The sequence below is a fragment of the Chiloscyllium punctatum genome, chromosome 9 (genome assembly GCF_047496795.1).
Source record: "Chiloscyllium punctatum isolate Juve2018m chromosome 9, sChiPun1.3, whole genome shotgun sequence".
Lineage (NCBI taxonomy): Eukaryota > Metazoa > Chordata > Chondrichthyes > Orectolobiformes > Hemiscylliidae > Chiloscyllium > Chiloscyllium punctatum.
The window spans coordinates 108814940-108841706 of record NC_092747.1 but is presented as its reverse complement, the minus strand read 5'-3'; the positions used below and the strand labels follow the sequence as shown (position 1 = coordinate 108841706).

Here is a 26767-nt window from a genome sequence, read left to right as displayed (position 1 = left end):
AGAGTATCTCAAAAAGGAGTTCGGGGCCTTCTGGGACATCAAATTGGGTATGGCTAGTAATCCATCGGTGCTTTGGAAGACCGCCAAGGTGTAATTACGGTATTTGATTATCAAATACTCAACAACCATAAAAGGCAGGTAGGAGAGCAACTTTCCAGGCTGCTCTGAATTCAGTACTTACACAGGCAGCAAAGAAGAGAGGTTTTCTTTGTGAAGTGAACGTTATTTGAATACAGGGATAAGCCAGGTAGGTTACTGGCTCTGAAGAAAAATGCTCCACAGTCTATTGTGTCCATTAGGGAGAGAACTGGTACTATTACTCGTGAGTCAAGAAAGATTATTGTCATAGTTTGGAAATTCTATGCAGAGTTATACCACTCAGAGGGCTGTGAGGATAGGGTGGCAAGAATGGAATCCTTTTTCAAGATCCTTTTTTTAAGGATCTCTCCCGCATAATCGCAGAGCAAGCCTCCCTTTTAAGTGCGCCCCTAAAAATACAGGAGATGCAAGAGGTGGTAATGCAGCTCCAAAGTAGTGAGTTCTACAAGGAGTTCATAAACATTTTGGCTGGCCCAATCCTGGGAATGTATAATCACTCATATAACCAGGACTACCTTCTGCTGTCTCTTAGAGAGGCCAATATCTCCCTCATTTTAAAGAAAAGACCCTGAGGACTATGCTTCGTGTGGACATATTTCGTTGCTGAATGTAGATTTTAAAATCCTGTCAAAGATGCTGGCCCTGAGATTGGAAAAGGCACTGCCCACTATTATAGAAGAAGGTCAGATAGGTGTCATTAAGGGCCATAGCTCTTCCAATAACATTTGGAGGGTGTTTAATATAGTGCAGATATGCCAGCAGAGGTTGATTCCGGGTTTGGTGGTCTCCTTGGATGCAGAAAAGGTATTTGATCGGATAGAGTGACCTTATCGTTTTGGTGTCCTCGAACTCTTGGGGGTTCTTTTGCTAGGTGGGCAGCAATGCTATATAGTGACCCCAAGGCGGTGGTTCTTATGAATGGCGTTAAGTTGGATAATTTTAGCATTGGAAGAGGCAGCCGTCAAGGGTGCCCTCTCTCGCCACTATTATTTACCTTAGTAATTGAACCATTGGCAGAGGCCATTCGGAAGGACCCTCTATATCACACTTGTAGGGCTGAGCCAAGAACATGGTCTTTCTCTGTATGTAGTCCCTAAACTGGAAATAGTCAAAGAGGTCCCTACTAGCTAGCCCATATTTGTGACTTAATTGATTGAAAGACATCAGGACCTCTCTGTCAAGTGGCTCCAAAGGTAGGGACGGGAGAGCTCTAAATTACTCTCTATGCTGATGATGTTCTCCTATTTTTGGCTAATCTGGAAAAGCTCGTACCTCGATTAATACAAAAAAATTAAACTATTCGGTATTTTCTCGGGATATAGAATGAACTTTACGAAGTCGGAAGCTATGCCCATGGGGGGGCTTGGTGGGAATGCCTGACCTGGAGGATGGAACACAGTTTCCTTTTTGATGGTCGCAAAAAGGTTTTCTTTATCTGGGTATTTTCATTACCCCCATTTTCCATCAGCTGTGCAGAGCTAACATTGTGCAGTGGTTTAATAGGATAAGACAGGATCTGCAGTGGTGGGAGGGGTTACCAATATCATGGTTAGGCCAAGTAGCCTTCCTCGGCTACTATAGCCTATGGGAATGCTTCTGCTGTTGTTGCCCAGACAGGTGTTGCAGAGACTAAATGGCTGACTTGGGTCCTTTCTCTGGTGTCACACATGCCCTTTCATTAAATTTACTAGGTTGCAGCTCCCACAGGGTATGGGGTGGGGGGTGGGGGTTGGTGGTGGGGGGATGGATCGCCCAGATCTGAAGCAATATCAGATTGTCATATAGGGGTGACTGGGTGCACAAGGATCTGGGGTTGATATGACTTGACATCGAGACTACTCAGGTAAGGTGACCCCTCATTAATTTATTGTTTATGGATAGGATGAAATCCGAGGCTGAGCTTTGTAAAAACCCGATTATTTTAAACATGGTCAAAGCATGGAGAATGGTGTGGTAGGGCAAGGGAAATTCGCATAAGACCTCACTGTTCACCCCTTTAGTTGGAGCCCCAGGTTTTAGGTTGGAGTTAATGGACTCTGGCTTTAAGGTATGGGAGGACAAGGGAGTCTCCTGTTTGGAAGATCTACTTGAGGGAGAGGTCCTGATATCTTTCAACCAATTAAGTCACAAATAGGGACCTCTTTGGCTATTTCCAGATTAGGGACTACATACAGAGAAAGACCACGTTCTTGGCTTAGCCCTACAAGTCTGATATAGAGTGCTCCGATGTGTAGGCACTCTCTTGGTTAGTACCCTTTACCACTCTCAGAGAGGGGGCGCCCTGGAGGATATGGAAAGACTTTATGGAGTCTGAAGTCAGGAACTAGGAGAAGAAATTTCATTTGAGACATGGGAGGACATTTGGGAGAATGTGAAGAAACTTTCAATACGCAATAAAGCACAGGCTATGCAGTTGAAGGTTCTTCGAAGGGTCCATATGGCTCCAGAATGGTTGGCAAAGTTAAAGAAAGGAGCGTCTCCAGGATGACTTAAATGTAAAATTGGCACAGGCACCCTTACGCATTATTTATGGTCATGTTACAGGATCCGTGAATATTGAGATGCCATAGTTAGTGAGTTGGAGGGGATTCTGGGAATTGAAGTTAAGGTGGATCCAGTATCCCTTCTTTTAGGATTGCCAAATTTGCCCTTGTTGGATGAGCACAGGAAGACATTATTTAGCATTCTCACACACTATGCAAGGAAGAACATTCTAATGTACTGGATCTGAGAAAAACCTCTGGGTCTCATGGGGTGGCGTAGATTGGTGATGGAGCACATCCCCCAAGATTCTATCATAAATGTGGTGCACCAGAAAAACCACCATTCTATAAAACGTGGCAGCCCTTTTTAAATTACATCAGAATGGACTTGTCGGCAATACTGACCAGGGCCTTTATATAGCCTTGGGGGCCAGATGTGGTGCTCCGGGAGCCTGGGGGGAAGACTTTACAACTGATGCTCCTGTGGATGGGAGCCTCGGTGGGGGTGCGGCAAGTGGTGGAACTGAATTTAATTTAATTTAATTTAATTTAGTCTAGTTTAATTTAAGTTAATTTGAGTTAAGTTAAGCTAATTTAAGACTTTTTTTTGATAGTTTTGGTGTATTTTATATAGTAGTAGGTAATTTCCTGTTAATGTTTATGTAATATAAGATTGTTATATTGTTTTTCTTTTTTGTATTTTTATACTTTTGTAAAAGAATTTAAGCTTCTTCTAATAAAAAGAAACATATAAAAAAGAAAAGCCATCTCAGAAGCTGAAAGTTGGACCACATTATATTGAATAAAAAAGTCTTGATTAGATCCAAATACAGCAGTTTCAGTGATCAGGAAATCTTAACATTTGTTGAGAACCTAGTCAGATCTCTATAGGAAAATTAAGCACACCACAGAACCAATGCCTTTACCCAACCCTTCAACAGTGGCTTCACACGCAATACCTGTAAGTCAGATCCACAAATCAAGATCTGATTTAATATCACATGTGGGACAGCACTAACCTAGATGGTGAACAACTGGTCTCCTCGCTGAACCCTAATCATTGAAGGAAATATACCATCGAACCCATCTTTCTTGTGGTGTATTACCTCATTAAAATGCCTGAAAAGATTAGTTGTAAATTTAACCGGTCTATGGGAACCATGGATTAAGCTACCAATTTTTTTAAAGTCATATTTCTTGTACTTCAATATGGGAAGATGGGTTTGTACTTTTTGCAGTGGCATTGGACCAAAATTATCTGTATTATGGCTTCAGTCCTTCAGGGGGTGCTCTTGCCCACTGAAAGTCAGAACAGTAAAGGAATGAGATGAGTGGAAGCATTGATCACTGTCACATGAGCAGTACAGTTTGGCAACTTGCCTTACTGGGCTCTCATTTACTATCACAGTTACAACGTACATCAGCACAAATCAGAAATAGCTTTCATATGGTCATACCTCATTGACAATGGTGATTAAAATAACACAAGAACAAATGATACAGGACTGTCAGAGACAACAGCCAAATAATAAAACAAAACTATGGTTTGAATGGGAGCCTATTGTAACCAAATTCTTTCTCAGGCCACCAAATATTAATTTAATTATCAACTGATATATCTTGTGGTTGATAGAAGTTCAAAATAATCCTACTTCTAAACTCATTACTTTATCAGATGTATTTCTCAGATCACATAATGTGCTGCACTGATAAATTGTTCATTCACTGCACAGATTGTAGTCCATTAGTGAGTATGAACACGAGTACAAATGAACATATTGTTCTTTAATCATATTGGAATAACAACACTATAATAGCAACCTTTGATCTAGATGCAGATGAGGAAATGTTAACAGTTTTTAAAATATATTTTAAAGAGCTAAGTTATAACTTTATTTAGCACACTAGCATTTCTGTCCATTGTGATTGTGGCAAATAATTAATATTACCTAAATCTTGCTAAAAATATCAAAGCATACTTGAATGAAATACTGTCGAAATAAGTGTTTAACAAGCCAAGGGTTAAAGGACTAATAAATGTTTCTTACGTTGCTCAAGTTGCATAATCTAGACTTGTATTCCCTCAAATTTAGAAACTGAAAAGATGACCTATTTCAAACAAAGGCCAGTGAAAATCTAGAATCCACTGCCTCAAAATAAACATTTTGGCTGAAAAAATGCAAATTTCAAAATGGAGATTGATAGAGGCTGAATAGGCTGGGGCTGTTTTCACTGGAGCGTCGGAGGCTGAGGGGTAACCTTATAGAGGTTTATAAAATCATGAGGGGCATGAATAGGGTAAATAGATAAGGTCTTTTCCCTGGAGTGGGGGAGTCCAGAAGTAGAGGGCATAGGTTTAGGGTGAGAGGGGAAAGATATAAAAGAGAATTAAGGGCAATGTTTTCACAGAATGTGGTGTATGTGTGGAATGGGATGCCAGACGAAGTGGTCAAGGCTAGCACAATTGCAACATTTAAAAGGCATCTGGATGGGTATATGAATAGGAAGAGTTTGGAGGGAAATGGGCTGGGTGATGGCAGGTGGGACTAGATTGTGTTGGGTTATCTGGTCGGTATGGATGAGTTGGACCGAAGGGTCTGTTTCCTTGGTGTATGTCTCTATGACTCTATCTACAACGTGGAAGCAGGCCATTCAGCCTATCACGTCCAAACCTACCGTCCAAAGAGCATCCCACTCAGACCCATCCCATTCCTATAACCCTGCATTTCTCATGGCTAACCCACTTAGCCTGCACACCCCTTGACACTATGGGCAATTTAGCACGGCCACTCCACCTAACCTGCACATTTTTAAAAATCACACCAGTTTATAGTCCAACAGGTTTATTTGGAAGCATTAGCTTTCGGAGTGCTGCTCTTGTTGTGGAGCAGGATCATAAGGCACAGAATTTAAAGCAAAAGATTATAGTGTCATGCATATATTGAACAAACCTAGATTGCCATTAAGTCTTTGTAGAATGAAAGTCCAACACTGGCACCTCCACATCATGGCTGCACATTTTTAGACTGTGGGAGGAAACCAGAACTTCCAGAGGAAATCCACGTAGACACAGGGAGAATGCGCTAACTCCACACAGACTGTCATCTGAGGCTAGAAATGGATGCAGGTCTCTGGTGTTGTGAGGCAGCAGTGCTAACTACTGAGCAGCCATGCCATTCCAGAATAAAACAATTCTAAATATAAGTCTAGCAGTCCAATTTTCTAGCATTGATAAAAATCTTTAACAAATATTTTTAGGAAGCAAAAAAATCTTGTTCCACAAAGACAACCTAAAATTATTGGACTGTCTAATTGGAAAAGAGTTATCTGGACATGAAACGTTAGTTCCCTTTCTCTCCATGGATGCTGTCTGACCCACTGTTATCTCCAGCCTTTGTTGTTTACAGTACGGATTCCAGCATCTGCAGTAATTTGCTCCTACATTCTTTAACTGGAAAAATTACTTAAAGGTAGGGTGAAAGTTCACTTATCTGAAGTGACTTGAAAATCTCTTGTTTGCAAAGAAATTCTTTCTCATTTAAGTTACTTATATAATTATCTGTCCATGGAGATGTATTGAAACAACATGGTCCTTGAAACCTTTATGGGGATCATAATGGGAATTCTCCAGTAATGGGACATAGTAGCAGGAGTAGACCATTCAGCCTCTTGTGCGTGCTCTGTAATTCAACTAGATTATGGCTGTTTTTTTTTACCTCAGCACTATCTTCTACCTCAAAACCATTTCCATCCCCATATCTATTGATGTCTTTAATATCTTGGAATCCATCAATCTCTGTGTTGAAGATACTCAATGACTGTGTCCCTCAGCCTTGTACAGCAGCGTATCCCAAACATCCACCATCTCTGAGTGAAGAAATTCGCCCTAATCTTCGTCCTAAATGCACTACCCCTTATTCTGAGACCACATCATCTGGTTCTGGAATACCTTAGCAGGGGAAATACCTTTCCTGCATCTAACCTGTTGAGCCCTGTAAAGAATCCCTGTAAAGAGCTTCCTCTCAACTCCACATAATACTGGTGCAATCTCCTCACTCTGCCCTCATAAGAAAATCCCATCATCCCAGGGATCAATCTGGTGAACATTCACTCTTTTAATGGCAAAAACATTCCTCCATATGGAAGGTAAATCTGGACACAGCACAGTATGGTTTCACTAAGAATCTATACAATTGCAGCAAGACATTTTTACTCCTTACTCAAATCCTCCTACAGTAAGGGTCAACATATCACTTGTCTTCCCAAGTGTTTGCTGCACCTGCATTTTAGTTTTGAGTGACTCATGAATAAGGACATCCAAATCCCTTTGGAAATTAACACACCTGTCGACATTTAAGAGACAATCTGTATTTCTGTACTTTCTACCAAAGTGGATAACTTTACATTTTCCACATTCCATTCCATCTGCTACCTAGTCACCCATTCCCCTAGTCTCTCCAAATACCCTCGAAGCCTCATTTTGTCCTGTTAACAGCTCACATTCCAATCTAGTTTTGTGTCATTAGCAAATTTGGAAACATTGCAATTAGGCCCTACATCTAACTCACTGATATCAAATGTGAGTACCTGAAGGTAAGAGCCTGCCAACCAGAGAATGACCTGTTTCATCTTACTCTTTTTTTTTCTGACTATGAATCAATTTTCAACCATCGCCAATACATTACATCTGATCACATGATATAACTTTGTTTATCAATCTCTTATGCAGGACTTCCTTGAAAACTTTCTGAAAATCAAACTGCACCTCATCCGCAGGCTCTCTCTTATTTATTCTGCTAGCTACATCCTCAGAAACACCCAGTTTTATCCAAGATGGTTTATTTTTCATAGATCTATGCTGACTCTTCCTCTCACTGCCATAATTTTCTAAATGTCTAGTTACCATATCCTTCATTATAGATGCCAGCATTTTCCCTACTGCTGAATTCTGGCTAACAGGTCTGTAGTTCCCTGAGCTCACTCTGTTTCCTTTCTTTGGTAGAAGGTAGCATTTGCTATCTTCCAGTTTGTAAGAACAAGTTTGAGAGTATGTGGAATCTTGAAAGATGACCACCAATGCATCCATTATCTTTACCTCTTTAAACAGACTGGGATATAGATCATCAGGTCCAGGGGATTTACCAATTGTCAGTCCCTTTAGCTTCTCCAGGACTACTTTTTAACTGAGTCTAATATTTTAGTAATTGTCAAAAAGTCTAATTGACACATTGCGCAATAAGACGTAGGAAGGCAAAGATTGGAGCAAAAGAATTGCGCAACAAGGCTGACAATAGATTAATTTCATTTAAGAAAAGATTTGCTTTACTTCTGCTAATGGGATCAATCACTGAAAACATTGGACATTGACAAGCTTTTGTAACCTTTTGTCACACAGATGTGATTGTACTAATAACTCCTTGTGACTTAGCATTTAATTGAAACATAAATGACTGTGGCGCAGCAGTATGTCAAACACAGGTTGTGATAAGCTTTTACAAAGGTCAACCACTTTATTGATTGGAAAAACAAATTCCTGTTACTGATATACAAAGCTATACAAATGTCAAACATTGCAGATTCTGGACTAATAAGTGTATATAGTACTTTGTTATGATTGGGCCCAGAAGGGAGTGGTTACTCTATGTAGGAGTATAGTATTATACTTATTTGGGACAGAAATGCAATATTATACTAATGCACATCCTGGCTTGTCGTAGTCATGTGACCTCTACAAAGTGTGCTGAACATTTAAAAAATGTAACATTTGGGTTGAAACACATATCTGGCGATGTGTTGCCAGGATACACAAACAAATCCAAAATCTGGCTAATCAGTTTACATGATGTCCCAGATACAAAAGTCCAATCGAACTTGAATCTTACTATTTTGGATGACATCAAACCAATGAAATGATCCGATGTTTTGGGGTATAAATATCAAACATTTTGAACAGTTAGCCGGAGTAGCAAAGAACAGTCAGCACCAATAAGACTACTTGCAGAAAGATCTGCTCTCTGAAAGGTACCTTTATCTATCAAAGACTTAAGAAGCAGAATCCTCAAGAAGAAAAGAAGACAGGAATACAGAGAAAAACTAAAAGCTACCTGGTTTTAAATCTCAAGTTTTTAAAAAAAAAACTTTCTTATTGGACTAATATTGTAGAGAGGGAGGTAAAAGATAGGTTTAAGAGAAAGGAGATGTAAATATTTATTAGTTAATATTCTCTGTTGGACTTCAAGAATAAAGTTGTTAATTTTTACTTTAAATAGTGACTTTTGGGATAGTACTTTGCCTCTTGAATTTTAACATATTACAGCATGGGGTGAATCTTTTCTGTGTTGCTGGTTTAAATTAGCAGAGGGATTTACCCCATGTCATAACTTGAGACAGTGAGAGATCCTTCTCCTCTCCAGCATTTGTTTTTATATAATTTCCCAATGATGCTGAAAACTACTTGATTTATTCACATGTTTACATTGTTACATCTCGGTGAAGAAGGATCTTTGGCTCCTCTCTTTTTAAACCCCATTCAGTCACAACAACCTTGTTTAGCACGTAGCTATCATATTTAATTTAAACTGTTAGTTCAATCAAAACGAAGGAGCTAATTTTGAGGTTTGGTTGAGTAAAAGAAAGAGGAATTTTATTATCAGTTATGATTCCAGCTGATGGTGGACTGATAACAATTCAGAGTGAAAACTGACTTGATAGACCCAAACTTTAGCCTTTTTTAGCCCATAGCGTTCAGTTACTGATCACATTCCTAAGAATCTGCCAGTATACTATTCACACAAAAAAAGAAAATACTCAACTATATTACATTAGACAAAAGGATTAGAAAGCTTTCTTTACAAACACCAGAAAGTGTTTCAAACTCTCACTCTTCTGTTATCTTTTCCTGGATGTTTGACATATAGGTTGGAAGTGCAGTTTTTGGGCCTTTTTCTTTAATTCCTTTAAAGAATCATCTCACCTCATGTCCATATATCAGTTCAATAGGATTGAATCCCATGAACTCAGCAGGGCATCCCTAATGACAAGCAGTCACAATAGAATTCCATTATACAAGATTTGCTTAAACGTTTGTAGCTCGGATGCTAGTGGTCATAGTTGTGCGTATGTTTGTCAGGCTGATCTGCAGATGTTTTGTCCCCTGTCTCGGTGACATCTTCAGTGATTTTTTTTAGTGCTTTGGAATCTCCTGTGAAGCGCTGCTGCACTGTATCTTTTGGAATTTATTTGGTTCCATTTCTGCTGCTTCTGGTTCGCAGTCCCAGTTGTTTGTTGTAAGTAGCGTTGCTAGTCCCATGACCTAAATCACTAACCACTCCAGCTTATATAAAGTTAAAAATCACACAACCCCAGGTTATAGTCCAACAGGTTTATTTGGAAGCACTATCTTTCGAAGTGCTGCTCCTTCATCAGGTGGTTGTGGAGCAGAATCATAAGACACAGAATTTATAGCAACTGGATTGCAATGTCATAGAACATAATATTGAACAAATGTAGCTTAAGTCTTTCATCTTTTATGACGATCATATTAGTTTCAGTTCCTTAATATGTAAATCCCTGAACTTTTTAAAAAGTTACATTGTCCCAATGTTAGGTCAGACTGATTCTATTTCTAAAGTGAGATTTACAGAATCTTACATGGATTTACACAGTATTTGAGCAAAATAAAATGTAGTTCTGCAAGTACAAATTCACCCCACAAATGTATATGTGTGTGCATGCAGGGGAGACTGAGTGAGTGTGTGCATGTGGGTGTGTGTGGGGGGCAGTGGGGGGGAGGGTGAGGGTGTGTGAGAGAGTATGTGTATGTGTGTGAGTGTTATGGGGTATACGTCTGTGAGAGGGTGCATGTGTGAGTGTGGGTGTGGGAGGTTTATGTGTGAGCGTATGAGAGAGGGTCTGCATGAGTGTGTGGGTCTATAGGTGTGTATGTGTGTGTGTGTGAGACAGAGGGAGTGTATAGCATAGAGGGGTCACCTGTAGTGTGACATGAACCCAAGGTCCTGGTTGAGGCTATCCCCATGGGTACCGAACTTGGCTATCAGCCTCTGCTCAGCCACTTTCCGTTGTTGCCTGTCCCAGTGTGGACATTCCATGATGTATGTGGCAGGTAGTCATGTGACTCGGCCAATGTTGTCTATCTTCTACCCTGCAGGCAAGGATGCCCTGAGGCACAGTACATTGGCAAGACCGAGCAGAGTCTACGGCAACGGATGAATGGGCACCGCTCAACAATCACCAGACAGGAGTGTTCCCTCCCAGTTGGAGAACACTTCAGCGGTCTGGGACATTTGACCTTGGACCTTCAGGTGACCATCCTCCAAGGTGGACTTCAGAACAGGCAACAACGCAAAGTGGCCGAGCAGAGGCTGATAGCCAAGGTCGGTACCAATGGGATGGCCTCAAATGGGACCTAGGGTTCATGTCACATTACAGGTGACCTCACTGCACTATACACTCTTTCACACACACACACTCAAGTGTGCATGCGCACACACACACAAACACACTCCTACAGACCCACACACTTATGCAGACCCTCTCTCATATACAAGCTCTCTCTCATACACTCACACGTACACCTCCCACACTCAGATCTACACATATACCCTCTCACAGACTTATACACCATTACACTCACACACATACACACACGCACACTCTCGCACAGATACTCACACCCCCACATGCACACACTCATTCAGTCTCCCCTGCATAAATACACACATAAGTTTGTGGGGTGAAGTTGTACTTGCATCATTACATTTTATTTTGCTCAAAAACTGCATAAATCCTTGTAAGGTTCTGTAAATCCCACTTTAGAAAGAGAATCAGTCTGTCCTAACATTGGACACAGATAGACCTTAACCTCACACCTTCAATGCATTATCTGAGCTGAGATGGCACCTTGTTAAAGCTATCTTGACAATGTAACTTTTAAAAAAGTTCTGGGATTTACATATGAAGGAACCGAAACTAACGTGATCATTCTAACAAATGAAAGACTTGAGCTAAATTTGTTTAATATTACATTCCATGACTGTAATCCTGTTGCTATAAATTCTGTGTCTTATGATTCTGCTCCACAATCACCTGATGAAGGAGCAGCGCTTCAAAACCTAGTGCTTCCCAATAAGCCTGTTGGACTATAACCTGGTGTTGGGGGATTTTTCACTTTGTCCACCCAGTCCAACACCAGCACCTCCAAATCATAACTTACATAAAAAAATCTTGGAAGTAAAGGCCAGGCTTCTCTGACCACTTGGATCCATGACAGCTCATAAACCAACAGCCACGTTCTGACAACACACCAGAACGAAAGACCCTATACCCATCATGTTCAAGACAAACGTAAATTGCAGGATTCCACGCAAAGAATGCATGAAACACTATATAGGGCAAGCAGGCAGACAATTAGCAATCCGTATTCATGAACATCAACGAACCACCAAACACCCCAACCAGCTGTCCCTCGTAGCCACACACACAGGTGACAAGGACCACAAATTCGATTGGGACAACACAATGATCATAGAGCAAGCTAAACAGAGGACAACCAGAGAATTTCTAGAAACATGGCACTCAGCCAGACTCCATCAGCAAATACATTGACCTAGACCCAACATACTGGCCACTACAATGAAAAACCGGAAACAACAGGAACTAAACGAAATAAATTCCAGAAGACACAGCACAGCACTGTTTCACAGGAGGCTCCAAAGCAATGAAGCTATCACCTGGACAGGGGATGAAACATCTGCAAATCAACTTCCCAGCTTGGAATTCCTTTATTCCAATCATTAGGACATTCCTGACAATAGCTGTAAAAGAATTTAACGCTTGATGATATCTTTCTAATGTTCCTGTAATTATGGATGATAAGCTGAACATGTAAATTAATCTATTCCCAACTATTCAGTATTTCTTGAATATTTCTAACTTATAGTTTAAGCTTGATCTGAATGTACTTCCTTAGGTAATGCATAAAATTGAGCTAATGTTTTACTACTATAACTGTCATAACTTTCCCAACAGTACTGCTTCTGGAAATGTTGTTGAAACACCAATAATTATTTAAAAGATACTGCTTCCTCCTTCTGGTTTTAGGTACGTGTCCTGCACAAACTTTTAAAACCCTGTTCAACCCTTCTTCAAAAGATTATTATCAGAGTTAGGAGTGCAGGTTCAGTTGATAATTGAAGCTTCCCCACAATCTGAAACATATAGTAACCCTCTTAAAATTTAACCATATTCTTATGGCACCCAGACTAATAAAAATGTATTTGTATTTTGGCTTCCGGATGCCTAAGTGACCTGTCATTGGATTTTCATGAGCCACTCCTAACATTTTGTTGATACTGAGATGCAACTGCCAACCCATGTGTTACTGCCCTTTCGTCATTGGCTGGCATTTGAGGTTGTCTCCACTTCCTCATCGGCATTTTGTTTTTCGACTGATTTGAGAGGAGTGGGTGGGCTGAGTTCCTTAACCCAGGCAGTTAGCATCACCAAGAGAAAAGGGCAATTTGAAGATACAAAGACAGGCAGTCAGCATCATTGAGCACAGTTCGTGAGGTATGGACCCAGAAACAGAGTTTTTGCTGAGGTTTGTCCTCAGGCAGCTCTGTGATGTGGGACTCTGTGCTGTATTGGCTGTTCACCGGGATGCACACCAAGACAAACATTGACTGCACCTGGAGAACCATGAACTCGGTGAAAGATCCTCCTTGGTTTGTCCGCAACATTGTCCTTCCAGGACAAGGAGTTGACCTTGACCGAGTGTTGGAGGTTGGCACATTCCAAGGTCCAGAGCTACGTGCTGAGGAATACACTAAAGCTTGGGGCAGCTGCTGCCAAGGTGCAGTGGGGAAAGACCATCATGTAAGGTCTTCCTGCTGATGTTAAATGACTGTCCGTGTGCCTCAAATGTATGTAAATATAGTAATACATGTGTAAGAGAGGGCTTTTGGTTTTTTATTGGATTGAGTCAAACTCCAATGTTTGTTTGTTTTCTTGATATACTACTGTACAGAGGGGCATTTGTGACTCTGTATATATACAAAGATTTTGTCATGCATAACATACATTTTTGAAATAAAGAAAACCTGCAATGGACCTATGTGGGACTCAACAATAGTGGTAGCAAGGTTAAAAGCAACATTGAGAGTGGACATGTCCCAGAATCAGACAAACCAGCAGTGGAGCTGTGTGATCATTGGGAGCAGTGACAATGAAGTTTTTAGGAGCAATGAGACAGTGAGTCTATAATCAAGAATGGGATGACTGTACCCCTTGAAAAGTTCATTTAATTAGGGAGATCCTGCATGGATTCATGATAGGTAGGTCATGTCCGACAAGCCTCATGCGGTTTTATTTGAAGAAGTGACTATAGATGTCTATGGATGTTATTTATATGGGTTTCCTGAAAGCATTTGATAAAGTCCCTCATACGTGACTGTTAATTACGATAAACCCCACTGAAATGAGAGCAAATTACTGATTTGGCTGGGAAATTGGTTGAGTGGAAGGTGACAGAAAGTAGGGATATTGGGTAGGAACTCAAATTGGCAGGATGTGATCAGTGGTATCGCACAACAATCTGTGTTAGAGCCTGAATTATTCACATTATTTATGAACAACTTGGACAATAGCAGAGAAAGTCATTTTTTCAAATTTGCTGGTTACTCAAAGTTAGGCATTGTAGACAGTGTAGATGAGAACATAAAATTACGAAGGAATATTGAATGAGGTTAGTGCAGGAGAGAGCAAGAGAAAGAAACTGACACCACCGTGAAGCTGCGCAGATACTGCCTTTGCTGTTTGAATTCATGTATCACTGGACGATAGTGAGGAAAGAGATCAATTTGAGACTGGTTCAGTTGAAAACAGAAGCGAGTCAAACAGTCAGGGCAGGCAAGGACAAGGTAGGACTAATAAATTAAACTGCACTTATTTCAATGCAAAGGGCCTAACAGGGAAGGCAGATGAACTCAGGGCATGTTTAAGAACATGGGACTGGGATATCATAGCAATTACAGAAACATGGCTCAGGGATGGGCAGGACTGGCAGCTTAATGTTCCAGGATACAAATGCTACAGGAAGGATAGACAGGGAGGAAAAAGAGGAGGGGGAGTGGCGTTTTTGATAAGGGATAGCATTACAGCTGTACTGAGGGAGGATATTCCCAGAAATGCATCCAGGGAAGTTATTTGGGTGGAACTAAGAAATAAGAAAGGGATGATCACCTTATTGGGATTGTATTACAAACTCCCTAATAGTCAGAGGGAAATTGAGAATCAAACTTGTAAGGAGATCTCAGCTATCTCTAAGAATAATAAGGTGATTATGGTAGCAGATTTTAATTTTCCAAACATAGACAGGGACTGCCATAGTGTTAAGGGCTTAGATAGAGAGGAATTTGTTAAGTGTGTACAAGAAGATTTTCTGATTCGGTATGTGGATGTACCTACTCGAGAAGGTGCAAAACTTGACCTACTGTTAGGAAATAAGGCAGGGCAGGTGACTGAGGCGTCAGTGGGGGAGCACTTTGGGACCAGTGACCATAATTATATTAGCTTTAAAATAGTGATGGAAAAGGATAGACCAGATCTAAAAGTTAAAGTTCTAAATTGGAAATAGGCCAATTTTGACAGTATTAGGCAAGAACAGGGTGGCACAGTGGCTCAGTGATTAGCACTGCTGCCTCACAGCACCAGGGTCCCAGGTTCGATTCCAGCCTCAGGCGACTGTCTGTGTGGAGTTTGCACATTCTCCCTGTGGGTTTCCTCTGGGTGCTCTAGTTTCCTCCCATAGTCCAAAGATGTGCATGTCGGGTGAATTGGCCATGCTAACTTGCCCATAGTGTTAGGTGCATTAGTCAGAGGGAAATGGGTCTGGGTGGGTTACTCTTCGGAGTGTCGATGTGGACTGGTTGGGCCGAAGGGCCTGTTTCCACACTGTAGGAAATCTAATCTAATCTAATGTAAAGACTTTCAAAAGCTAATTGGGGGCAGATGTTCGCAGGTAAAGGGACGATTGGAAAATGAGAAGCCTTCAGAAATGAGATAATGGGAATCCAGAGAAAGTATATTCCTGTCAGGGTGAAAGGGAAGGCTGGTAGGTATAGGGAATGCTGGATGACTAAAGAAATTGAGGGTTTGGTTAAGAAAAAGAAGGAAACATATGTCAGGTATAGACAGGATAGATCGAGTGAATCCTTAGAAGAGTATAAAGACAGTAGGAGTATAGTTAAGAGGGAAATCAGGAGGGCAAAAAGGGGTCATGAGATAGCTATGGCAAATAGAATTAAGGAGAATCCAAAGCGATTTTACAAATATATTAAGGACAAAAGGGTAACTAAGGGTAACATGAAGGAGAAAAGGGCCCCTCAAAGATTAGCAAGGTTGCCTTTGTGTGGAGCCCCAGAAAATAGGGGAGATACTAAATGAGTATTTTGCATCAGTATTTACTGTGGAAAAGGATATGGAAGATATAAAAAGTAGGGAAATAGATGGTGACACCTTGCAAAATGTCCATATTACAGAGGAGGAAGTGCTGGATGTCTTGAAATGCATAAAGGTGGATAAATCCCCAGGACCTGATCAGGTGTACCCTAGAAATCTGTGGGAAGCTAGAGAAGTGATTGCTGGGCCTCTTGCTGAGATATTTGTATCATTGATAGTCACAGGTGAGGTGCCGGAAGACTGGAGGTTGGCTAACGTGGTGCCACTGTTTAAGAAGGGTGGTAAGGACAAGCCAGGGAACTATAGACCAGTGACCCTGATGTCAGTGGTGGGCAAGTTGTTGGAGGGAATCCTGAGGGACAGGATGTACATGTATTTGGAAAGGCAAGGACTGATTAGGGATAGTCAACATGGCTTTGTGCTTGGGAAATCATGTCTCACAAACTTGATTGAGTTTTTTAAAGAAGTAACAAAGAGGATTGATGAGGGCAGAGCAGTAGACGTGATCTATATGGACTTCAGTAAGGCATTTAACAAGGTTTCCCATGGGAGACTGGTTAGTAAGGTTAGATTTCATGGAATACAGGGAGAACTAGCCAGTTGGATACAGATATGGCTCAAAGGTAGAAGACAGAGTGTTGTGGTGGAGGGTTGTTTTTCAGACTGGAGGCCTGTGACCAGTGGAGCGCCACACAGATCGGTGCTGGGTCCTCTACTTTTTGTCATTTATATAAATAAAATTTGGATGCGAGTATAAGAGGTATGGTTAGTAAGTTTGCAGTAAGATGACACCAAAATTGGAGGTGTAGTGGACAGCGAAGAAGGTTACCTCAGACTACAACAGAATCTTGAAACATTGGGCCAATGGGCTGGGAAGTGGCAGATGGAGTTTAATTCAGATAAATGCGAGGTGCTGCATTTTGGCTAAGCAAATCTTAGCAGGACTCATGCACTTAATCGTAAGGTCCTAGGGAATGTTGCTGAACAAAGAGACCTTGGAGTACACGTTCATAGCTCCTTGAAAGTGGAGTCGCAGGTGGACAGGATAGTGAAAAAGGCGTTTGGTATGCTTGCCTTTATTGGTCAGAGTATTGAGTACAGGAGTTGGGATGTCATGTTGCGGCTGTACAGGACATTGGTTAGGCCACTGTTGGAATATTGCGTGAAATTCTGTTCTCCTTCCTATCGGAAAGATGTTGTGAAACTTGAAAGGGTTCAGAAAAAATTTACAAGGATGTTGCCAGGTTTGGAGGATTTGAGCTGTCGGGAGAGGCTGAACAGGCTGGGGCTGTTGTCCCTGGAGTGTCAGAGACTGAGGGGTGACTGTATAGACGTTTATAAAATCATGAGGGGCACGGATAGAGTTACTAGACAAGGTCTTTTCCCTGGGGTGGGGGGGTCCAGAACTAGAGGGCATAGGTTTAGGGTGAGAAGGGAAAGATATAAAAGAGTCTTAAGGGGCAACGTTTTCACACAGAGGGTGGTACGTGTATGGAATGAGATGCCAGAGGAAGTGGTGGAGGCTGGTACAATTGCAACACTTAAAAGGCATTTAGATGTGTATATGAATTGGAAGGGTTTGAAGGGATATGGGCTGGGTGCTGGCAGGTGGGACCAGATTGGGTTGGGATATCTAGTCGGCATGGACTCTGTGACTCTATGTCGAGGTCTGGAGGACACAGATGCAGAAGCAACCTGCAGTTATACAAAACTCTGGTTAGACCTAACTTGGAGTACTGTGAAAAGATCTGAGAAGCACTTCTTAGGAAGGTTATATTGGCCTTCAAGGGAATACAATGTAGGTTTACAAGAATGATGTCTGGACTTTAGGGGTTAAGCTATGAGGAGAAATCAGACAAAATAGGCCTGTTTTCCCTTGAATTTAAAAAAATTAATGGATGATCTGATTGATGAAGACCTTAACAGAAAAAGACTGGTTGGGAATTCTAGAACCAGGATTTTAGAAACAGGGGCATAGTCTGAAAATTAGAACCAGATGTTCAGGAGAGATATTAGAAAGCACAGTGGTAGATATTTGGAGCTCTTTTCCATGAACGAAAGTGAATGCTGGATCAGTTGTTAATTTTAAATCTGTGATAGATTTTTTTTGTTAAACATAGGACTAAAGGAATTTGGGCCAAAGGCAGACATGTGGAATTAGGACACAGATCAGCCATGATATAATCGAATGGTGCAGCAGGCTTCAGAGGCTGAATGGCGCACCTCTGTTCCTATCTTCCCATGTTCCCGTGTTGCTCTGGATGAGGTCCCGGGAGCAGATGAACCAACGCCAAAGCAACTTTAACAAAATCAAAGGGTGATATCACAAGAGAGCAAGTAGGTAGCTGTTAGGATCTTGGTGACTGGATGTTGGTTTAAGTTAAGAACATAAAATCCTTAACATAGATAATTAATATTTTAGAACTGCAAAAGTAAATTTCTTTGCTTGATAGAGTTAAGGAGTTCTGGTTGCTTATTTGCCATAAAACGAGAAAAAGAATTTTCTTGTCTATATTACAGTGAGGGTAAGGGCAACATAAAATCCTTAGTTTTAGTATTTGATTTAGTATTTATTTTCTATTCTATTTATATCTGCGGAGGTCAGGCCGGTACACCACGTGGGAAATCTGAGACGCCATTGGCAGTCTGGATGACCGTGTGTGCAGGAGGTGTAGCAACTCAAGTTCTGGGCTTTGGAACTTAAGCGGCTGTTTAGGGCACAAAAGTGGCATCACGAGACTGATTTGTGGATAGCACATTTCCTCCCCAGCATTCCCTCCCCCACCTCAACCCACCCCGGTAGTAGCATGGTAAATAATGAAGAGGATATCCATAAACTGCAAAAGGATATCAACAGACTAGTCAGGCAAACAGAGCATTGGCAAATGGAATTCAATCCTGAAAAGTGTGAGGTAATGCAGTTGGGGAGAGCTAATATGGTAAATAATTACAGTATGGCTGGTATTGTCCAGGAGAGGACTGGCGATCAGGGGGACCTTGGTGTGCTAATCCATGCATTCCTGAAGTTAGCAGAGCAGACAATTAAAAATGCATTTAAGGCATCCGTTACAAGAGTGTTAGGCTATGCAGTTCGTATTGTTCCTAAATTGCTTATGTTTTTCTACTATCAAGGAAGGAACACCCCCAACTCTGATCTTGTTTCTGAGAATATAAAATCTCTGCCTATTTCTAATTCCACAACACCAGGTTCTAGTCCCAACAGGTTTACTTGGAAGGACAAGCTTTCGGAGCACTGCTCCTTCGTCAGGATCAGAGGATACAGAATGTATAGCAAAAGATCACAGTGTCATAAAACTTAAGTCATCTCGTGAATGTGACTTGAAAGGAGTTCTGGGATTTACATATTAATGAATTGAAATCTGCAACCCATTCTAAAAGATGAAAGACTTAACAGCAACCTAGTTTGTTCAATATATCATTTCAGTTGCATGCCACTGTAATATTTTGCTATAAATTCTGTGTCCTATGATCCTGCCCCCCCACTAGCTTCCTGAAGAAGGAGCAGTGCTCCGAAAGCTTGTACTTCCAAATAAACCTGTTGGACTATAACCTGGTGTTGTGTGATTTTTAACTTTGTCCACCCCAGTCCAACACCGACATCTCCACATTATTTCTAATCCAGCGAAGCAAAGGATTGGCTCAAATAGAAGTACTGGTGTGTCCACATCACTAATGGACAGAATAGAGGCCATACAAGGGTTTGTAGAATTGCTTAACAAAGGTCTTTCAATAGAAACATCAGAGACCTTTTGATGTACAGAAGGGTCTTGGGGTTCAAGTCTATAGTTCCCTGAAAGTGGCCACACAATAGATAGGGTGGCAAAGAAGGTATATGGCATGCTTGCCTTTATTAGTCAGGGAATGGAGTAGAAGAGTCAGGATGTCATATTGCAGCTTTATCAGTCTCTGGATAGGCCACACTTAGACTATCGTGTTCAATTCTGGTCTTCACATTACAGGAAGGATTTGGAGGCTTTGAAGAGGGTGCAGAAGAAGTTAATCAGGATGCTGTCTGGATTAGAGGATGTGAGCTATTACGAGAGGGTGGTAAAACTCAAATTGTTTTCTCTGGAATGGAGGAGGCTAAGGGGAGACTTGCTAGAAATCTATAAAATTATGAAATGCATAGATAGGGTTGACGCTCGGAATCTTTTTCCCAGAGTTGAAATGTCTAATACAAGAGGGCATGCATTTAAGACGAGGGGAGAAAAGTTCGAAAGAGATATGAGGGGCAGGTTTATTACACAGAGAGTGGTCGGAGTTTGGAATGTGCACTGGAATGGTAGAGGCAGTGTTAGGGGTGTTTAAGGGATCTTTATGTGCAAGGAATGGAGGGATGTGGACCATGGACAGGCAGAAAGGATCAGATTAATTTGGTATCATGTTCGGCACAACATCGTGGGCCGAAGGGCCCATTCCTGTGCTGTACTGTTCTATGTTCTATGTTCAATGAGACCACAAAGTGACCTTGAAGTGTTCCTGTCAATCAACACCAAACCAGGAGCGTTTATCAGTGTTGAGACATAGGATATAACAGCAGGAATCCAGGCAAGCTGACAATACTCAAAAGACCAGTTGCAAACCCTAGGGGATTAGATTGATATCATTTGAAAATTGCATAGTGTTGGAACAGAAAATCAAAGTCTAGAGGGATGAAGCTGTGAATATTGTTTAGAAAAAAATAAGTAGGACATGTTTGGGATGGCATCAGGAGAAACTGAAAGGAATCAAAGTGTGCACAGATCAAATTTGCCACATATACTTAGAGTCATAGAGTCATACAGCATGGAAACAAACTCTTCAGTCCAATTAATCTACACTGACCATGTTCCCAAACTAAACTAGTCCCACTTGCCTGCATTTGGCCCATATCTCTCCAAACATTTCCTATTTGTGAACTTATCCAAATATATTTTAAACATTGTATCTGTACCTGTATCCATCACTTCCTCTGACAGTTGATTCCACACACAAACCACTCTGCATAAAAAGATCCCCCCTCATATCCTTTTTAAAACTTTCACCTCTCACCTTAAAAATAAGCCCCTTGGTTTTGAACTTCCCCATTTTAATGGAATACAAAAGAATTTGCAACAACTTCTGTGCTTGAAATCACTGATCACACATCTTTCTTTGTAAATACTACAAATATCTGATTATGTTTCTTTCTCATGGTTTTAAATTTTAATGATTGACTGCAGGGAAAAGCTCATGAGCTTTGAGTATTATCCTCTGAACAACTTAACAGTCAGCATACTGCTCTTCTGACATACTGATGCACACACTCATAGCTGTCCTATCAAGACTCTCTGTAATATCTTATGGCCATTACATCTTCACAATGATCTTTTCAAATAAGATGAAATAACTTCCCAATCTATCCTCTGTAAATTGAGTCACTAAATGAAGATTTTTATTTAAATCAAATACTTCAGTAGAATTAGAATCAGCCTCTAAACTAATATTTCTTCTCTCTTCCTTATCTTTACACTTTTCTTCAGCCAAGTCATGTTCTGATTTCTCTCTCAGGCTCGAGTTCAAACTTTTGCAGTTTCATTTCTCTTTCTTACCAATTTTTTTTATTTTCCATTGTTCCTGCTCTTGTTTTTTCTGTCTGCTTTCCCTTTAACATTTCCTTTTTCCCCTCCAATTCAACTTTTTCATTTGAAATGGAACCTTAGATATGATGCACCAATTTTTGGTTTCTCTTCCTTTCGTTCTAAATGCTGGGTAATCATTTTAATCATAGTGTCCTTCTAAAAGTCTGATTTTAATTCTACCTTCAATTTTTCTGCTAAATGATCTCATTTGTTACATCTTTTCAGCCCACAAAAGTTTTAGCAACAGTCAACGTTATTTTGAAATTCCAATCTGTGCAATTTACTTCACAGCATCACATGTTCCTATGCTCATTTTGTTAAGGGTTCATAAATTCCCCTTAAATTCAAGTAGTTTTGATCCCTGATGAACCATCACATTTTTATGACCCAACTAAATACTGGACAAGTCAGACCCCAGAATGAAGTCTGGCTTGTTAGATCCGAACTTTTGTTTCTTTTTAACTATGGAGGTCAGTTACTGAATACATTCATAAAAGGCTGCCTGTATACTTTCAAAGCAAAGATTAAACGTTTATTAACAAGGAAAGAAACATAAACTATATTACACTAGATAAAAAAGATTGGAAAATCAAAACACTAGAAAAATAATTCAACTTCACACTATTCCTTTTATCCCAACAATTTTCTTACAAACACCCAAATCCCAAAACAAGGAGTCACCTCCAGTTCAACACAAAAGCTTCTTGTTCAGGCTGGCAGAGCTGTAACCAACAAATTTCTGTGCATTAACTGGTCGCTATTTTCTTAATCAGGTATCCCGCCCTGAGATAACTAAAATAAGCTAAACTAAACTCACTACTAATTGACTTCAACCAAACCCAGAAGCTCCCTAAACACTGTTTCAGCAGGTTTTGTGCAGGATTTCTCACTAGAGAGCCTAACAACTCCACTTCTACACATATACACAGACTCACTGACTTTCTGGATTGCTCTGTCTCTGCATCACTAGACTCTGTCATTAGGCAACAGCCCAAGTTTTCCTCTGAATGTTTTGCTTTAATGCACTAATAACACCAAGCTGCTCAAGTCAAGATTGTAAAACATCTTTAAAATGCAGGTAAACAATAGGCTTCTGTTCCCTTCTTCACTAAATCCAAAGGAATACCCTAAAATGAAACAAAATGGTTTCTCTCACCTTCTTAACACACAAAATACAAAACATAAACTTAACCTTATAGATATGCATTGTTTTTAATACTATCAGTCTGAAAAAGATGAAAACATGGAAGCGCAGGTTCAAAGAGAAGCACAGGTAATAAGCTTAAAAAGAAGGATGGGGTATGGGGGCATGGAGTATGGTGCCCATGGAGTATGGTGCCCATGGAGTATGGTGCCCATGCAGCCAGGAAGGTAAAACAGCTGCAGTCAAACATTTGGAGTGTCCTGGAGTGTTAGATTTTAAACCTGAGTCCCAACTGTTTAGTTGTTGTCTTGTTCCTTCAGCAATTGTATTGAATTGAATTGAATTGAATTTATTGTCACGTGTACTGAGGCACAGTGGAAAGCTTTGTCTTGCGAGCAATACAGGCAGATCACAGAGTTAAATAGCATAGATAAGTAAATAATAGGTAAACAGCAGCAAAAACAAAAACACAGGTACAGGCAAATGTTAAGAGTTTTTGAGTCCATTCAGTATTCTAACAACAGTAGGGTAGAAACTGTTTCGAAACCGGCTGGTGCAGTGTTCAGGCTTCTGTACCTTCTCCCCGATGGTAGAGGTTGTAGAAAAACATTGTCAGGGTGGGATGGATCTTTGAGAATGCTGGCGGCCTTTCCTTGTCAGCAGGCCTGGTAGATGGATTCTATAGATGGGAGGTTGGCCTTTATGACTCTCTGGGCTGAGTTCACCACACTCTGTAACCGTCTCCGATCTTGAATGGTACTGTTGCCATATCAGGTAGTGATACATTCAGACAGAATGTTCTCGATGGCACACCTATAAAAGTTGGCAAGGGTATTCGCCGACATGCCAAATTTCCTCAGCTGCCTGAGGAAGAAGGGATATTGTTGGGCCTTTGTAACCAGTGTGTACACATGAAGAGTTTAAGAAAGGTTGTAGTGGATGACCACTCACAGGACCTTGACACTCTCCACTCATTCCACCTCTGTGCTGTTAAAGTGTAGGGGAGCATGAGTAACATCCTGCCGAAAATCAATTATGAGTTCCTTGGTTTTGCCGACATTGAGAGCTAGGTAGTTCTCAGTGCACCATTTTTCCAGGTCTTCCACCTCCCATCTATAGTATGTTTCGTTGCCATCTGAGATTCTACTGACTATGGTGGTGTCATCAGTGAACTTGTAAATGGCATTAGTTTGGTATTTGGCGAAACAGTCACGGGTATACATGAGTACAGTAGGGGGCTGAGTACGCACCCCTGGGGGGCTCCAGTGTTGAGTGTTAATAAGGATGAAATATTGTTCCCCAGTCTTCAATGACTATGGCCTGTGGGTCAGGAAACTGAGGATCCAGTTGCAGAGAACAGGGCTTAGTCTGAGATCACTAAGTTTAGTAATCAGCCTTGAGGGGATAATAGTGTTGAAGGTTGAACTGTAGTCAATGAGTACAATTCTTACGTAGCTGTTCTTGGTGTCAAGATGTTCTCGGAAGGAGTGAAGGGCAAGTGATATGGCATCTGACGTAGATCTGTTGGTCCCATAAGCAAATTGGAGTGGGGAGGCTGGAATAGATTAAAGGACAGTGGCCTGCTGCAGGGAGAGTTGAAGATGTTCCAGAAGACCTCTGCTCATGCTCTGAATGCGCGGCCTGGCACTCCGTCTAGTCCCATTGCTTTCCTTGGATTCACACGAAGGAAAACTGATCTGACGTCTGATGCAGTGACTGTTGGAATAGGTTCATCGGAACTTGTCAGAATAGGTGTTACCTCTCCACCAAAACTCTGCTCAAAGTGAGCATAGAAGGCATTGAGACGATCTGGGAGGGATATGTCATCGTCTGCTATCTTGCACTGTCTCTTTTTAGAACCTGTGATGTCATTCAGTCCTTGCCATAGTCACCAGGTGTCTGGGTCTCTAGTTTGGATCGGATTTGGTCCTTGGCTATCTTAATGGCTCTGCGAAGATCATACTTGGATTCCCTTTATTTGAGTGGATCTCCTGATCTGAAGATCTCACACCTGGTTTTTAAGCAGGTTCTGTATGTCCTGATTCATCCAGGGTTTCCTGTTGGGGAACACCCGGGTTGACTTCCTCAGTATGCAGTCCTCCACACACTTGCTGATAAAGTCTGTGATGGTGGTGGCGTACTCGTCCAAGGTACCTGCGGCCTGTTTGAACACGGCCCAATCAGCCGATTCCAGACAGCACCGAGTTGATCCTCTGCCTCCTCCAACCAGCACTGGACCTGTATCCGCGAGGGGGTCTCTTGCTTGAGCTTTTGCCTGTAAGCCAGGAGAAGAAACATGGCATTGTGGTCAGAGTTCCTGAAATGAGGGCAGGGGATGGAGTGGTAGGCATCTTTAACAGTGGTGTAGCAGTGGTCTAAAATGTTCGGGCCCCTGGTGGGACAGGTAATGTTCTGGGGATACTTGGGCAACATTTTCCTTGATTGGCTTGATTGAAGTCACCATTTACAATAAACAGGCCCTTGGGGTGTTCTGTCTCGAGTGTGTTAGTGATGGAGTACAGCACATCCAGAGCTTCCTAAGGTTTGGGGAGCAATGGCTGCCCAGGGTTGCAATGTCTGTGCACCACAAATTGTTGATTAAAAAGCAAACCCCTCCACCCTTTGTCTTACCCGAGGACACTGTACGGTCCATACGATGGATAGAAAAACCATCAGCCTGAAGTGCGCAGTCAGGAATGGATGGGTTGAGCCAGGTTTCTGTGAAGCAGAATGCACAGCAGTCCCGCAGTTCATGCTGGAAGCTGAGCCGTGATCTGAGTTCGTCCATCTTGTTCTCCAGAGATTGTACATTTGCTTGGAGTAAGCTAGACAGATTTTGCACGCAGAGTGGTGCTGGAAAAGCACAGCAGGTCAGGCAGCATCTGAGGAGCAGGAAAATCAACGTTTTAGGCAAAAGCCCTTCATCAGGAATCATTGTGATGAAGGGCTTTTGCCCAAAACATCGATTTTCCTGCTCCTTAGATGCTGCCTGACCTGCTGTGCTTTTCCAGCACCACTCTGATCACAACTGTGGTTTCCAGCATCTCCAGTCCTCACATTTGCCCTAGATTTTGAATGCAGATTGCTTCTTCTTTGACTTCAAATGCTTAATAACCTTCAAACCCGTCCAAAAGCTTTTGAATTGCTGATCAGCGACCTCTGAACTGTCCTGAGTGACATATTGAAAAGCTTTCAATAAGCCCCTCCCTGATTGCTAGTAAAATTGAATCTTGCCACCGAGTACTCTGGAACCGAGTGTGTTCTGAATGTTACATTTCGCAGCAAATGTTGACCTTCTCAGTACAAGAAAAGAATGCAATGAAAGGATTTTATCCCAGGTGCAAAACATCAAAAATTGAAGGATACTTTGATTGGAGCGTGGGAAGAAGTTAGCATTGACCATATAGGTCTGTTTCTGAGCAATTCCATATAACATAACACTATCACTCTGGAGATAGGTTCGGTCGTTGACAATTGTATGAAATTCTCCTGCTACAGCTATTTTGTTGCTCAACCATGTAATGAGAAATGATCTGGAAGATGAGTTATGATTGTGCACTCTGATGGACTTGTTCAGTGGGTACAGCCGGTCTACAAATATAGAGCAAAATAAATCATAAAATACAAATAAATTCTAAAGATCCTTCTCAGCTTCATCGACTCTAATCTGTTTTTAAGCAAAACAATGGAAATACTTTTACAACCACTGGCTGTTCATAATGTTCTGGGTTTCAATGCCTCACTACTGGAAATAAAATCAACAATTATATATCAAAAACAGGAGTAATTCACTCCATTTGTCTCTACTGGATTTATAGAGTCATAGAGATGTACAGCATGGAGACAGACCCTTCGGTCCAACCCGTCCATGCCGACCAGATATCCCAATCCAATCTAATCCCACCTGCCAGCACCCGGCCCATATCCCTCCAAACCCTTCCTAT

The 26767-nt window shown here is 41.3% G+C and overlaps 1 pseudogene; it reads right to left on the bottom strand.

Moving 5' to 3' along the window:
- Nucleotides 1-25611, bottom strand: part of LOC140481700 (10 kDa heat shock protein, mitochondrial pseudogene) — a 56663-nt pseudogene extending 31052 nt beyond the window's left edge.
- Between the last annotated feature and the right edge of the window lie 1156 nt (nt 25612-26767).